Genomic DNA, 16,727 nt, shown 5'->3' with positions numbered 1-16,727 from the left:
GTCCTTGGAACGATACACGGAACTAACCCATTATTTATACTATTACACGATCAGATACACTGCCCGTTAGTGTGTAACAATCTTTAATCGGTATTTTTCCATACTATTTCATACAACAATTCATATACCACGTTTCGCACATCAAGTTTTTGGCGCCGCTGTCGGGGACATTTTTGTGTCAAAATAGAATTGTTAACTAATTTGTGATTAAGTAGTTTCTTAATTATTTTAAATTATTAATAGTCTTTGATTTTAATTTTGTAGAATCGGTGCGTTTAATAGTTTTGTTAGTAGTGTGATTGACAGATTTTAGGTTGCATATGCCACATACCCGAAGTTCAGATTTTCCATTACTTACACCACTTACAGAACCTGATAGAAAGCTTGGTAGGATCCCAAAAGAAGTACTTGAACTTTTTGAATCTTCATCAAAGCAAGAAACCTTTGATTCAGAATCAAGTACAACCAAGCCAGGATATTCTGAATTTGAAACAGTTCATCCTCCAAATTTTGAATTGGAAGGAGAGGCAAGGCAGGTGGTACCAAGACAATCAATGGCGGCCATGATGAAAGCAACCCGAACCGGAAAAGGTAGTGCCATTACTCCACCCACATGTAAAGAAAAATTTGAAATAAAAGGACCTATTCTCCAAATGATTAACAACAGATGTCAATTTGGTGGTGGTCCGAATGAAAATGCAAACGAACATATTCGTCTTTTTCAAGAGATATGTCTTCTATTCAAACTTAAACCAGACACTGATCAGGCCATATTTTTAAGACTTTTTCCATGGACACTCCACAGGGAAGCACGAAGTTGGTTAGATTCATTGGCCGAGGCTACGATAGAAACTTGGGATGGTATGATGGAAAAATTTCTTAAGAAATATTTTCCAGCTTCTAAGTCCGCGAGACTCCAACAAGAAATTACCCAATTCTGTCAAAAGCCGATGGAAACCTTATATGAAGCATGGAATCGGTTTTCCAAAATGCTAAGAGGTTGTCCAAACCATGGTTTGGATACCTTCCAACAACTTCAAATTTTTTACAAGGGTTGTGATGTTGCAACCGGAATTTTCATTGATCAAGCGGCTGGAGGTTCACTCATGGACAAAACCAAGCAAGAGGCTTATGAGATAATCGAGAAGCAAGCCGATTATTCTCATGAGTAGCATCAAGAACGACCAATTACTCGTAATGCTCAAGTCCAAAGCGCCGATGCTTATGATGACCTTAGTTCCCTAAGTGTAAAAATAGACGGTGTTGCTCGAAACATGGACAAAATCACCAAGGAAATTCATAGTATGAAGGTAGGTTATGAATACTGTGGTGGTCTCCATTTAGGAAAAGATTGTGATGCCGGTTTAACAATGGCTCAAAAAGAAGAAGTGGCTTTCATAAGCCAAAGAAAAAATAATCAATTTCAAGAAAGAGCCCAATTTAACCGAAATTTCAACAACCCCTACAACCCTCAAGGTCAAAATTCCAATTACCAACAAGGGTCAAGTAGTGGGTTCCAACAACAAACTTCGAGTTTTTATCAAAAACCCTAACAAGAAGAGAAAAAGTCAAATATGGAGAGTTTGTTGGAGAAGTTAATTGCATCTCAGACCCAGCTTGTCACCAATATAAGCCAAACAAACGAGAAGAACGAACACCAATTTAAAAACCAACAAGCTGCAATTCAGAATCTGGAGAAGCAAATGAGTGGTTTAGCTAGTTTACTTAGTGAAAGAAAACCAAGGAGTTTACCAGGCGATACTAATAAGAACCCTCGAAATGAACACGCCAATGTTATCACCACACGGAGTGGTCTAGCATACGAAGCTCCAAAAATGCCCGAAGATTCTAATTTCAGTGTTCTGTTGAACAAAAATGACGAACCGGTTAAGGAGCCAGAACAGGTAAGGCTCGAAGCCGAAAGGTTAAAATTTCTAGATATGTTTAAACAAATTAACATAAATATGTCTTTTATTGATGTGATTTCAGGTATGCCCAAGTATGCTAAGTTCTTAAAAGACTTACTTACTAACCGCAAGAAGATGGAAAGCGTTTCATCAGTCACTTTAAATGCTAGATGTTCAGCGCTGGTGTCCAACACACTTCCTGAAAAGCTTCGGGATCCAGGTTGTTTTACTATTTCATGTCTAATGGGTGACCTCGACTGTATGAGGGCATTGGGCGATTTGGGGGCTAGTATCAATTTAATGCCCTATTCGATTTACCTTAAATTAGCCCACGAGGAACTCAAGATCACACGAATGGCTATTCAACTAGCTAATCGCTCTATAAAATTCCCTCGAGGAATAATAGAGAATTTGTTAGTTAAGACCGAGAATCTGATTTTTCCGGCAGACTTTGTGGTTTTAGACATGGAAGTTGATGAAAGAATACCAATTATTTTGGGTCGACCATTTTTGAATACTGCTAGATGTGTCATTGATGTTTATGACCAGCAGTTGACCCTTAGAATTGGTGAAGCTAGTGCGACTTTTGCAATTGACAAGTCATTAAAATATCCTAAATCTTCAGATGATACTTGTTATTTTATGCAAAGCATAGATTCGCATTATGAGTTCTTGCAGGAATTTCCCGAATCGGATGAAACAGGTGTATACGATTTGGCGAGTGGAGATGAAGAATTTTCCGTTGAAGAAATGGATGTGATGGCCACTTTGATGGCAAATGGGTATGAACCAACTGAGAAGGAGATAGAACAACTGAACAAGGATAGCGAGTACTGGAGTAAACCCTCAATTGAGGAACCTCCAATTTTGGAGCTTAAGCACCTCCCTGATCATCTTGAGTACGCTTTCCTTCAGGAAGATTCGAAGCTTCCGATAATTATTTCCTCACTTCTTTCTAAACATGAAAAAGAACGCCTTGTTTCCTTGTTACAGGCCCACAAACCGGCCATTGCATGGAAAATCCATGATATAAAAGGAATTAGTCCTTCTTATTGCACGCACAAGATCTTGATGGAAGAAAATTCCAAACCAGTGGTGCAACTTCAAAGGAAACTAAATCCTCATATGCAAGATGGTGTCAAGTAGGAAATCATTAAATTGCTAGATGCAGGTCTAATCTACCCAATCTCAGACAGTCCGTGGATAAGCCCGGTCCAGTGTTCCTAAAAAGGGTGGTATAACTGTTATCACCAATAATAAAGACGAGCTTATCACAACACGAACTGTCACGGGGTGGCGAGTTTGTATAGATTATCGTAAGCTAAACGATGCCACGAGAAAAGACCATTTTCTGCTACCATTTATTGATCAAATGTTAGAGAGACTAGCAGGAAATAGCTTTTATTGATTCCTAGATGGTTTTTCGGGGTACTTTCAAATTCCCATCTCCCCCGAGGATCAAGAAAAGACTACCTTCATGTGTCTCTATGGCATCTTTTCATACCGCCGAATGTCCTTTGGTCTATGTAATGCTCCCACAACATTCCAAAGGTGCATGATGGCCATTTTCCACGATATGATTGAAGAATGCATGGAAGTGTTCATGGATGACTTTTCAGTCTTCGGTGACACGTTCGATTCATGCCTTCTAAATTTGGAAAAAATGCTAATTAGGTGTGAGAAATTAAACTTAGTGCTAAATTGAGAGAAATGCTACTTTGTGGTTAAAGAAGGCATTTTCTTGGGGCACAAAATTTCAAGTGTTGGTATTCAGGCGGATCCAGCAAAGGTCGACGTCATTGCCAACCTTCCACCTCCTTCAAATGTGAAGGGTGTGAGAAGTTTTCTTGGGCTTGGAGGGTTTTACCGGCGATTTATTAAAGATTTTTCAAAAATTGCAACACCATTGAATAAACTTCTCGAAAAAGATGCACCCTTTGTTTTCACAAGTGAATGCACTAAGGCATTCAATGTTTTAAAACAAAAACTTATCAACGCACCAATAATCATAGCTCCAAATTGGTCACTACCATTCGAGCTAATGTGCGATGCATTGGATTTTGCAGTTGGTTCAGTTTTGGGCCACGGGTTGAGAAACGTTTTCAACCCATTTATTATGCAAGTAAGACTTTACAAGGAGCTCAATTGAACTACACAACCACGGAAAAAGAGCTCCTTGCTATCGTCTTTTCTTTTGACAAATTCCGATCATATCTTGTCCTATCGAAGACAATTGTCTTCACCGATCATTCGGCATTGAAATACCTTTTCTCTAAGCCGGATGCAAAACCTCGATTGCTAAGATGGGTCTTGCTTTTGCAAGAATTTGATATCGAGATTAAGGACAAGAAAGGTGTCAAAAATCTTGCGGCTGACCATCTTTCTAGACTTGAAAATCCCAATCTTGAAGTACTCTATGAATCGAGTATTAAAGATGATTTTCCCGGTGAATACCTCATGCGAGTAGAGAAGGTGGAAGACCCGTGGTATGTTGAATTCGCCAATTACATTGTTGGGGGATACCTAGAAACTGGTTGGTCACATCAGAAAAGAAAGAAATTTTTTAGTGACCAAAAATACTATTTTTGGGAAGATCCTTATCTATTTAGGCGATGTGCGAATGGAGTTATTCGCAGGTGTGTTTTGGGGAAGGAATGCACCGAAATTCTGCTTGATTGTCACCTTGGTTCAACAGGTGGGCAATTTGGTCCCCAAATCATGGGGATGAAAGTTTACGAGGCCGGTTTCTATTGGCCTACAATATTCAAAGATGCCTACACTATTTGTAAGGCTTGTGACGCGTGTCAACGGGCCGGTCAAATCACTAAACGGGATGAAATGCCTCAACAAAGCATCTAAGTATGCGAGGTGTTCGATGTTTGGGGAATTGACTTTATGGGGCCCTTTCCAAAGTCTCATTCTTACCTCTACATACTTGTTGCCATAGACTATGTTTCCAAATGGGCGGAGGCAAAACCTCTACCAACAAATGATGGCCGAGTTGTAGTAACCTTTTTTATGGAACTTTTCTCAAGGTTTGGCACACCAAAAGCCCTTATCAGTGACCTGGGCACCCACTTTTGCAATAAGCAATTAGAAAAGGTGTTGAAAAGATATGGAGTGATCCATAAAATTTCAACATCCTATCATCCCCAAACAAGTGGGCAAGTGGAGAATACCAATCGGTCGTTAAAACGCATACTTGAAAAGACCATTGGTATGAATCCAAAAGAGTGGTCAGTTAAGTTAAACGATGCATTTTGGGCCTTTCGCACGACCTACAAAACACCTATTGGAACCACTCCTTTCCGTATGGTATACGGAAAAGCATGCCATCTCCCTTTGGAGATTGAACACAAAGCGTATTGGGCGCTAAGGGCATGTAATTTGGATTGCCAAGAGGCGGGTCAGTTACGTTTGACCAAGTTAAATGAATTAGACGAGTTGAGGCTTGAAGCCTATGACAACTCTCTAATTTATAAAGAAAAAACCAAAACAATGGCACGACAAGAGATTGAAAAATCCAAAGGAATTCATGGAAGGAGATCGTGTCCTTGTTTACAATGCCCGTTTCAAGTTATCACCAGAAAAACTTAAGTCTCGATGGTCGGGACCATTTGTTCTTAGAAGGGTGTACCCTTATGGTACAATTGAAGTGGTGAACTGGAAGGGCGATATTTTTAAAGATATATATATATATATATATATATATATATATATATATATATATATATATATATATATATATATATATATATATATATATATATCTTAATATAGGTTCGTGAATCCGAGGCCAACCCTACACTTGTTCAATGCCGTCATATGTATTTTTACTACAAAATACAGTATCGTGAGTTTCATTTGCTCCATTTTTAAATGCTTTTGCAATATATATTTTTGGGACTGAGAATACATGCGCTGCTTTTATAAATGTTTTACGAAATAGACACAAGTAATCGAAACTACATTCTATGATTGGATTATCGAAATCGAATATCGCCCCTTTTAGTTTGGTAGCCTAAGAATTAGGGAACAGTACCCCTAATTGACGCGAATCCTAAAGATAGATCTATGGGCCTAACAAACCCCATTCTGGAATTTGAAATGCTTTAGTACTTCGAGTTATTATCATATCCGATGAGAGTCCCGGAATGATAGGGATATTCTATATGCTTCCTTATTAGTCGGTTACCAGGTGTTCACCATATGAATGATTTTTATCTCTATGCAGTTTGCGAAATGCCTGATATGAGATGTATATTTATGGATAAATGAAATCTTGTGGTCTATTAAAATTATGGAAATGAATGATTATGATAAACTAATGAACTCACCAACCTTTTGGTTGACACTTTAAAGCATGTTTATTTTCGGGTATAAAAGAAATCTTCCGTTGTACATATGCTCATTTTAAAGATATTACTTGGAGTCATTCATGACATATTTCAAAAGACGTTGCATTCGAGTCGTTGAAGTCAACAAGATTATTATTAAGTCATTTATAGTTTGGATATATTATGAAATAGTTTGTAACAAGGACTCGTTTTAATTGTTCCTATGTCTTCTTACGTCATTAAAGATGGTTTTGCTAATTAATGTCTATCCGCGTCCTTTTAATAAAACCTGTGTGTCTAAAATCTAAATTTGTCTTAAAATTGGTGAGGTTTCAAGTAGCCATATTGAGCTAGACTGGTTAGCTACACCAAACATGATAACGTCGTAATTGTCAATTTATTTGATTTGAATTTAACTTTATGTTTTGAAAGTACGATGATCGGTTTTTAATTGTTATATAGTTAAAATTTGATACGTTACATTTAAATGGTTTTAATCGTGAGTGCAAAAGCTAAGGTGAATGAGAGAAAGTGAGCACTCTTTTAATTATTTGTTTAAACTATTTTATATTACTTACAATTAGGCTAGCCTAATTGTATGCCGCCAGTATTCTGTGTTAGACCAATTATAATCCTGACTGAGATGTCGAAGGCAGATGATGTACTTTTTAATGATGTGGCAATGTCATTAAGTTAATGTTAAATAATGGGGAATGTTAAGTTTAAGTGTTAAATTTGTGATGAGTGATGTGGTAAAATATTATTGGTAGTTGGGTATAAAATATATTAATTAATAATATATAAATATTAATGCTGAAATCTGATTGGTCCATACATTCCTGACGCCTACTTTTTTCGTCGGATTCTTGACTAACGCCCCTTAAGCGTCAGGGGTGACGCCCTATTAGGGGCGTCAGGGGCGTCAAATGTGTGCCAAATGGGATTCCATGTCATCTGACGAAAATTGGTGATGCCCCATTAAAATTGGTCTTAGAGGGTGCGGTTCTGAGAACAGGTAAGTAACCCTACAGTCAGAATCACCATTGGCTTAAAAAATTACCAGTGACATCTTTAATTGGAATCGGAACAATTAAGGAGAACTTTAAGTTTACAACAAGTTTAGTAACTAATTTTTAAATTAAACTCCGATTGACCAAACGAAACTTCTAAAAATATTCACAATAAAAGTTTGATATATATATATATATATATATATATATATATATATATATATATATATATATATATATATATATATATATATATATTAACTTGAATTCTAATAAAGGACAACCTCGTTTTTCTCGTCCAACTGTTGAGTCTTGTGACGAACTTAGGTTATACTTACGCTATCTACCCATTAGATAACTGTGAGTACAAGCCAATGCCCTAGAATTTATAAATATTAATACCTCTGATGCACTCGTGCGACATGTCTCGCTATATAAAAAGCTAAAAGGCCCAACTCTTCAAACCACTAGAGAGACGCAAGAGGGATTGATATCGGCTAAAAAGTCACGTTTTCACCCTGGTATTAAGGCCTAAAAACAAGAAAGATTCGAACTTTATCGGAAAAATACCCACTTCGTCGGTTAGAATTGAAGAACAATTAATTATGAAGACGGTGCAAAAAGAATCAAGAGAATCGGAGCTAAAACGAAAATTCTAGAGCGAAAACAGTGAAAGACAAGAAATCAAATTACGATCCAGGGAACCAGGCAAGCCAAACGGCCTGCCAAACGGCTCAGATAAACGGCCCCTGTAAACGGGCTGGCCTGGCAAACAGCCCCTACAAACGGCCTGCCAGCAGTTTGCAGGCAAAATCCAAGCTTATTTAAAGGGTCTTTGTCATTCATTCCAACACACACTTCAATTCACTTCTTTCTCTCTTGTACAATATTAGTCATACTATCAATGTCTTCGACTCCGTGTGGGAAACCTAGAACCCGGAGAAGAACGTCGAAGATTGTATTAGGAGCGGTCTGGAGTTTGAAGTTGTCACTTTTGTATTCGGAACTCGTTTAATCTACTGGTACTTCTATCCCTTATCTTTATATAATGTCTTCTATCATTATGTTCTGTGATATTGTTGCCATGATTAGCGAGTAGTTATCTTTAGTGTATGCTATGATGTAAGCAGTTATAATGCCGAAATAATGTTACGGTTTGTGTATGTTGTTGAAATGCTTTCCGATTATGCTTTGAACTCAATCGCTTTTCCAACTAATAGAACGTAGTTATTGGCTCTGTTATTGGGAAGTCGCTAACTCCGATTTAGAGTACACTATATGTATCACCCTTTGGTAAGAGAAGTCTATCGGATACAACGTAAGATCGACTAAGGCACACCGGTTGTAGTAAGTCTATCAAGCATTGGATTTCGACAGAGGACTCTTTCGTAGTGAAACATCTGACTAGAACCTTAGTACATTGTCGGTCCCAGACCATGCTAGTGTAGTCACTATGCATATAAACTTCGTACATGTATGCTGAAGCACAACGGTTGTTGTAAGCTGTACCTCTGCTAAGTAAGGCCATGGAACACGGCCAGTGCTGATTAGTACACTGCACCATAACGCGGTCTCAAGCATTGCACCCCGCTTGAGGGATTCTTAGTTAATTAAGGAACTGTTTGTTTAAACACATAAAGGATTGGACCGTTAGGATAACCGAACGTGTTCATGAAAGTCAACCTGACTTGGCCATGGTGTTCTCTATGGTTGAACTCTTTTTAAGGGCCTAACTATCTTTTAAAACCAATCATTAACGAAAGCATTGAAACACATCACGTCTCTCGGATATGGTAAACCCTGTATTCTATTATGCTTAAGAAAGTTTAGACCTTTGTGGAATGTAATTTCGTCACCCAACCGAGTCGCTCAATTGGATGAGCCATCTGAACGTGTATGCCTGTAGTTAGACTGCACGGGCGTCGGGGGTAAGGGACGTCGCTGTCTATTCAGAATCTTCAAGCCTATCGCATTACCCAGTGACATGTCTTACGACAGGGGCGTTTAGGACCAGTATAATGAATACAAGACTTCTGCCTATTCATGAGCCAGCATTCCATAATCTCGGCAGAATAATTGATGAAATCATAGTATGCACTTGTTTTAACTTTATCTGAATTACGAATTTTATCGCATTTACTTTATCTGTCTTATAAACTAGAAAAGCCCAAAAATTAGGTAACCACTACTCCTTCATAACTATCTTAAGCTTTGATATAGGTTCAATTCTACTGATATCTTAAAAATACGACTCTAGGTCATACTTCCCTTACTCATAACAAGGAGTAGTACGATTTAGGCCCCGCTAAATATAAATTTAAAACAGTACCCCCTCTTGGTGATTGATTCTGACGTGTTGCGACCTAATGACACCGCACAAATACAACCACCCGTTTCGGCCATATCAGGGATCGACCATCGCGAGTAAAAGCTCAGGAGCATTCGCCTTACTCACCCCATAAACCACCTTTCATCCACCATTAAAAGAAAAAGGCGATCGCTCCGTGTGCGTCAGTGGCATTACATGATTGCTTGATCGCATGCCTGGCGATATTGATGTTATATGTATGATTTATGTTTATATGTATATGATTAATGCATTCACTAAGCCTTAGCTTACTCTTTATTTTTTAAATCTTTTATATATTCGGGTGCGGAAAGGTAAAGGTAAGCTTCGCGATAGCTTACATGTTTGAAGGATTTCTTTGGGGATTAAAAGACTACGCTTTTACGGGTTGCTTTAGTTTGGGTAGTTAGTCTCGATCGTCATGCTCATACCATGTGCCTTTAGGTTGATAGTAATTTGGGTCAAAATTACTCACTTGGTTGTGTAATGGTTCGTCAACGACCCAAGAGGTGTTAATGTGTTATGATTTACTTACATTGCATTGCATCTAACTGTTTCTCTACTGTTTTGTGAAGTTGCAACGAGAAAAAGGCAGGAAATTAGCAAAATTGAAGATGATTCACCAAAATTGGGATCAAAGGGATATCGTGGCAATGAACCAATATGGACAACAGAGGGAAAATAAGCAAAAACGTCAACAATACTTCATAAGATTCCATGTCGGCGTGCATGAAATTACTTATTAGGATGTACTCCGTTGGAAGATGGGGTCAGGAAATTAACACCTGAAGTTGAGGAAAAAGTTAAAAAACTTGTAAGATTACGTTTGGCGTTTATAATAGATTCATTTAGAAATATGTTTAATTATAAATGATGCTTTTACATTTTATGTTAGGAAAAAAAATTTATGTAGTACCATTAAGACCCATTAAACTTTATAGATTTTATTTTTATTTTAATGTACATTATCGATTATTATTGAATTTGTAGCTAACATTCTTTTTTTATGATTCAGTTTTAATAGGCTAATATACTTCATGCATTAATTTACAGACAGAATTGTATCAAAGTAATTCGGAATATGCTCCGTGAACAGATTTACTAACCTTGGTAGAAGGAAAGGAGCATGGTGGGTATAAGGTTGGTTTGAAGAAGGGTATACCGGGGTACGACAAGAAGCAAATGAAGAAACGCCAGTCTTCAAAAGAGATACTAAAAGTAATAGAACAGCTACTAGAAAAAATCAACGATTGGAAGCAAAAGTAGCTGCATTGGAGTCTAAGAAACAAGGATCATATTTTATGGAAGATGATGTACCTGACATTGATTTGAAACGTAGTAGAAGCAATTCTGACCATGATTCTTCGCATCTCGATCATTTACCCAAAACAGCGGTAATTCTACTTTAAATATTTGATAAACTGTTAAATGTTTTTTTAGAAGGTGGACTAATTATACTACATGGTACATATGTTTTGTAGGAGCCTACTAATTCGAAATGTACACAAGAAGAACTGTTAGATGTACCCGTTGTCAAAGAGAAATCTAACAAAATATCGGATGTACCTGTTACCAAAGCGAAACCTAATAAATTATCTGATGTATTTGGCGTCACAGTGATACCTAAAAAAGTATCAGATGTACCTGTTGTCAAACCGATACTAAAAAAAGTAGATTCTGCCTACTTATGTGGAACGGCTGGATAAGTTAAATGTAGTATATCTGATTTCATTATTAAGATAATACATACATGTTTTTTTTACAAATGCATACTAAGTATATCATCTGTTATGTTATATATGTTATTTAGGAGCCCACCCAATGTGCTTTGATTGTCCTCAATATTCCAAAGTAGATCACTTGTGCTATTGCAAGAGTACATCCAGTTTCTAGTCCTAGTGGTCGCTTAATTCATGGAAAGCCATTGTCACCGGGTTATATCAAGGTACAAGTTGAAGTTGTGATTAAAGAGTATGAAGATTTAGAACTTCCGTCTCCAACGGAAGAGATTTAAAAGCTTATTGACGCTAAAAATAGTTTCATTCAATGGCCAAAAGCTAGAATCTAATTTTTTAAGGTATGTTGTTTTAAAGCATTTATTTCAGTTAGTACTTTACTAACAAGTACTCACGTGAAACTCACAAAATTCGTTGTTAGGGATCTGCTTTTGGAACAGCACCAACAAAGTTAACATCGCCAAACGAGGGAACATCTACTAAGCCAACATCAATGAATGGGGGAACGTCCCATAAGCCAACATCGGTAAACGGGTGAACAACCACTAAGCCAACATCGTTAAACAGGGGAACAACCACTATGTCAACATTGTTAAACGAGGGAACGTCTACTAAGCCAACTTCGGTAAACGAGGGAACATCTAATAAGCCGTCTAAAGAGCTTAAAAACATTGCACCTAAGTCTTACCCGGTAAACTCTAAAAATATTACTTACTATGTAAACATTTATGTGTTAATATGCCATTTGTATGCATATACCTAATTATTTATTATGCAATGAATAGATACTAGTATAGTACTTATCGCTTAGTTTATCTCACATATACAGGAGTTGGAAAATTATAGAAATATGATACACAAAAAGAAACCTCGATTTATTCGTGATTTCTATGACAACTGGATGAAACGACCGGATCCTAGATTTGGTGGTGTGCTTTTTCTTGAGGAGGTCTTCGGACCTAGTGTATGTAAACAAACTGTTGTTACCTCTGATGATCTTATGTCTCTGCAAACAAATGGTTGGCTCGATGTGTCGATAATAAATTATTTTACCATGTAAGTGCATTCTTATATATATGTATGTGTATATATATATATATATATATATATATATATATATATATATATATATATATATATATATATATATATATATATATATATATATATATATATATTGGTAGGATCTATGGGTAAGTAACCAATCGGGGGAAGCAAAAAAAAAAAATTTCGTTTATTGAAAAAACTTTGTTCACGAACATTATAGATTTGATGAAAATATGAACATTTAATAAAGACACTTTGTGATAAATGTTTTTATGTTGGCAGGAAAACGCTCGAAGAAGTAATATATAACAATTATCGTGTTTTTCGAGCGTATGTTGAGGTTTTAGATATTAGGGTTTAGATATTCGGTTTAGAAATTTAGGGTTTAGGCTTTAGATTTAGGTATTACATTTAGGATTTAGATTGAGTTTTTAACACGAACGTTTAGAGTTTAGGGTTTAGGGTTTGGTGTTTTGGGTTTATGGAATAAACCCAAAACACCAAACCCTTAACCCTAAACCCTAAAATCTAAATCGGGCTAAATTTTACTTTACAAAACATGAAAAAAAAAAACGTTCACATTCTTCACGAACAATATTATCTTCAATGTTATTTTTGTCGATCGTTTTCCCGCCTAAATAATAACATTCTTCACGAAGTATCTTTTCTAAATGTTCATATTTTCGTGTGATCTTGATGCCGGAAAAAATAATTCCAAAAAAAAAAACGGAAAAAACGGGTTCAAGAACCGGTCTCTAAAGTGCATAACAACCCATTTCTAAATACATTTTCTGTAGTAGTGAATATGTTTCTTCTTTTAAGTGTTTAAAGCTACTACAATTATAAAGTGTTTAACTTTTTTAAATTTTATCAAACAATGTTACTCCATATTTTTGAAATTGACAGTTTATCAAATTTAGTAAATTGTATAATTTATAAAAAAAAATCTCTTATATACTAATTAACAAAGTCACTACTTTCCCCTCTAACATTACTAGTTATTTAGAATTTCACCATTTTATTTTTTATTTTTATTTTCTAAACCAACCAAACTAAAGCACATCTACTTATTATCTGAGAAATTTACGTTTATATCCTGTTATATTTTAATGTAAAGCAACAACTAAGAAACTTGAAAAATTGTCAAACCTCACCCATTTGTTTTCTTCTTTTAAGTGTTTAAAGTTACTCAAATTATAAAGTGTTTAACTTTTTCAAATTTTATCAAACAATGTTACTCCATATTTTTGAAATTGATAGTTTAGCAAATTTAGTAAATTGTATAATTTATAAAAATAAAATAAAAAATAGCAATCCCTTATATACTAATTAACAAAGTTACTAGTTCCACCTCTATCATTACTATTTCCTTTGGAGTGATTTGGGATTTCCCCATTTTGTTTTTTCTTTTTATTATATAAACCAACCAAACTAAAGCACATCTACTTATCATCTGAGAAATTTACGTTTATATCCTCTTATATTTTAGACAAAATTTCATTCTTCGTCTCTGAAATTTATATCAAATTTGACTCCATGTCCTTTTTCTTTTTTTTTTTGTGTGCATTCCTCGTCCCTAATATATCAAAAATCTACATCTCTCGTCCTCCCATCTACTTTCTGTCAAAACCAACCGTTACCTCTTATCACGTGCATATCATGTGTTGTCTTCTTCTATAATATAAATCTCCAATTCTTCACAATTGTTTTGTCTACATCTGGGCTACTATTGAAACCCTAAATCAAACAACACACAGCTACACCAATCATCAAATAAATTAAAAGTCAGTTACAATTTAATTCTCCTTCTACAAATCAATCCCAACATCACGGCAACAACGGCACCTTCCGACAGAGTTAGAGCGACGATGGTAGTGGGTGACGATATTCAAAATTAAATTAAACCTTAAATTAAATTACGATGGTAATGGGTGCCGGCGGTGGATGTATGTGTGGATTTAGATTATGTTTTATCTGGTAACCACGCTATTTCACGATGATGTCGACGATGTTGATTTCTTCATGTGTAGGTAGTTTGCTTCAAAGAATGTGTAGGTCAGAGGTTAATTTCTTTACATCTACAACTACCAAATTTTGTTAATTACTTTTAAAACAACATGTGGGCTTTCTTTGATTTTAGTGAGATCAAGAAATAGATTTTTATAGAGTTTTTTTATATCTGCTTATGTATCTTAAGTTTTTGGATCTCAAATTAAAGTTTATTATTTTGGAGATGAGGAAAATTGTGGTGAATAAAGAAAAAGAAAGTTTTGAATCTCAAAATTTCAGATTATTGAAGATAGAGATTGAGGTGAAGAAATTAAGTTTTTGGATTTCAGGTTTTTAGATCAATTTAGACGATGAAGGATTATGAAAGAAAGGTAAATGTCTCTATTAAAGGGAGACAGAGGAAGACTGACAGTGCTCGATTTAAGGGGGAGAAAACCCTAAATTGATCTTGAGTTCAATTGTGAAAATAATGATGAAGATGATGATGAATCTAGTGAAAAAAATGATGACATGGTGGATTACGGTGTGTAGATGAGACGATGATAAGTTTATATATACATTTATAATTTGATTTGTTGATTTTTTAAAAGTATAAAACTAAGGGTATGTTTCAGAGATTTTGTGTAGAAGAAATGAAATGAGATGAAGGGGAAGGGGAAGGATTGTGAATCCTTCACATTTGGAAGGAAGAGATGATGGGAAAAATACACTGAATTCTCCTTCCCTTTCATTTCCTTTCTCTCTCAAACTAAACTCTGAAACATCAATTTCATTTAGCTTCTTTCCCTTTCATCTCCCTTCTCTCCAAAATTACACTCTGGAGCAGACCCTAAGGTTTTTAACTTGAGAATGATGAACATGAAATGATGAGGATGAGGGTGAAAAATAAGTTAAATAATAAAGAAAAAAAATAAAATAAAATAAAAAGACGAAAGTACTCTCACATGCTTTGCACATGACCGAACAAACGGCTAAAATTGACAGAAAATAGACGGGAGGACGATGGATGTAGAATTGTAATATATTAGGGACGAGGGTTGCAAAAAAAAGGACGATGAGTCAAATTTGTTGTAAAGTTTAGAAACGAGGAATGAAATTTTGTCTATATTTTAATGTAAAACAACAAGAAGGAAACTTGAAAAATTGTTTGACTTCACCCATTTGTTTTCTTTTTAAGTGTTTAAAGCTACTCCAATTATAAAGTGTTTAACTTTTTCAAATTTTATCAAACAATGTTACACCATATTTTTGAAACTGATAGTTTATCAAATTTAGTAAATTGTATAATTTATATAAAAAAAATAAAAATTACATTCCGCCGCAACGCGAGGGTTTCAAAACTAGTTAATAACCATTGCTAGTAATAAAGCTTATTATAGTCGATAAATTAGTCACAAAGACACGGTCGCGAGCTTCACTTCCCGATCGCGAAGAAGGGAGCAGCAGATTTAACTCGATTCATACTCCAACAATCTCCTACTCGAAGAGACGTTAAACAACACTCATCTTTAGCCCCGCAGACCCGGTTCACGACCTAGGAGTTGTGGGGTGGCTTTATCAATCTTCCGGAACCAGGATATGAGCTGGTCCGTTTAGCATTATGTGTTTGAACGGTTCAGTTCTAGTTTGTTAACATATTCGTGTGAGGTGTAAATATATGTACTTTTTTATCATCAATTGACTTTACATAATGTTCTAAGTTGCGTCGCTATCAATTTTGGTAACGTTATTAATGATATTGAATTAAATTACATATTACATACTCTACATAATAATACTGTTATGAACAAGTAGGTGAGCCTTAACAAGACTTGATAACGCAAGGCTAGTAAACGCACTAATAATAAACGGATAAAATGTGATGAACACAAAGAAACTAGCAAAAAACGTAAAAAAAAATATGAGAATATAACGAGGTTATATGTAATCAAAGTGATTACTTTAATCCTCGGTCAACCAAAGAGTGTTCTTTATTGATAAAATTCGTAGGTACAATTTATAGGTTACATATACATGGGGGTTATTTATATCATAAAACGAGTTAAAATCGCGATACAATGAGGCGTCCAAAGTCGAATCAATTCTGCCCGCCCAGTGCCTTTTTCGCGTGGTCAGGTCCTCCATGCTTCTTCATTCGCGTTTGCGAACATGACATCGAGAATTTGTCGCGACGTGAGCTTGATTTTCCAGTTCGCGAGCTTGGTAGCTCACGGTCGCGAGCTTCACTTCCCGATTGTGAAGAACGGAGTAACAGCAACATTGACCTAATTTAACTATATTTATAACAATCTCCCACTCGAAGAGACGTTAAACAACACCCATCTTTAACCTAA

At 35.7% G+C, this 16,727-nt stretch overlaps 1 non-coding gene across 1 annotated transcript; it reads right to left on the bottom strand.

Annotated features, from left to right (window-relative positions):
* Positions 1 to 911: 911 nt before the first annotated feature.
* On the bottom strand, positions 912 to 1,018 carry LOC139895069 (small nucleolar RNA R71). The gene has a single exon (XR_011775538.1). It is a non-coding gene; the product is annotated as a small nucleolar RNA R71 (small nucleolar RNA).
* Positions 1,019 to 16,727: the final 15,709 nt, after the last annotated feature.

This window comes from Rutidosis leptorrhynchoides, chromosome 2 (genome assembly GCF_046630445.1).
Source record: "Rutidosis leptorrhynchoides isolate AG116_Rl617_1_P2 chromosome 2, CSIRO_AGI_Rlap_v1, whole genome shotgun sequence".
Lineage (NCBI taxonomy): Eukaryota > Viridiplantae > Streptophyta > Magnoliopsida > Asterales > Asteraceae > Rutidosis > Rutidosis leptorrhynchoides.
The sequence above is the reverse complement of the archived record's forward strand: the minus strand, read 5'-3'. Positions and strand labels throughout refer to the sequence as shown.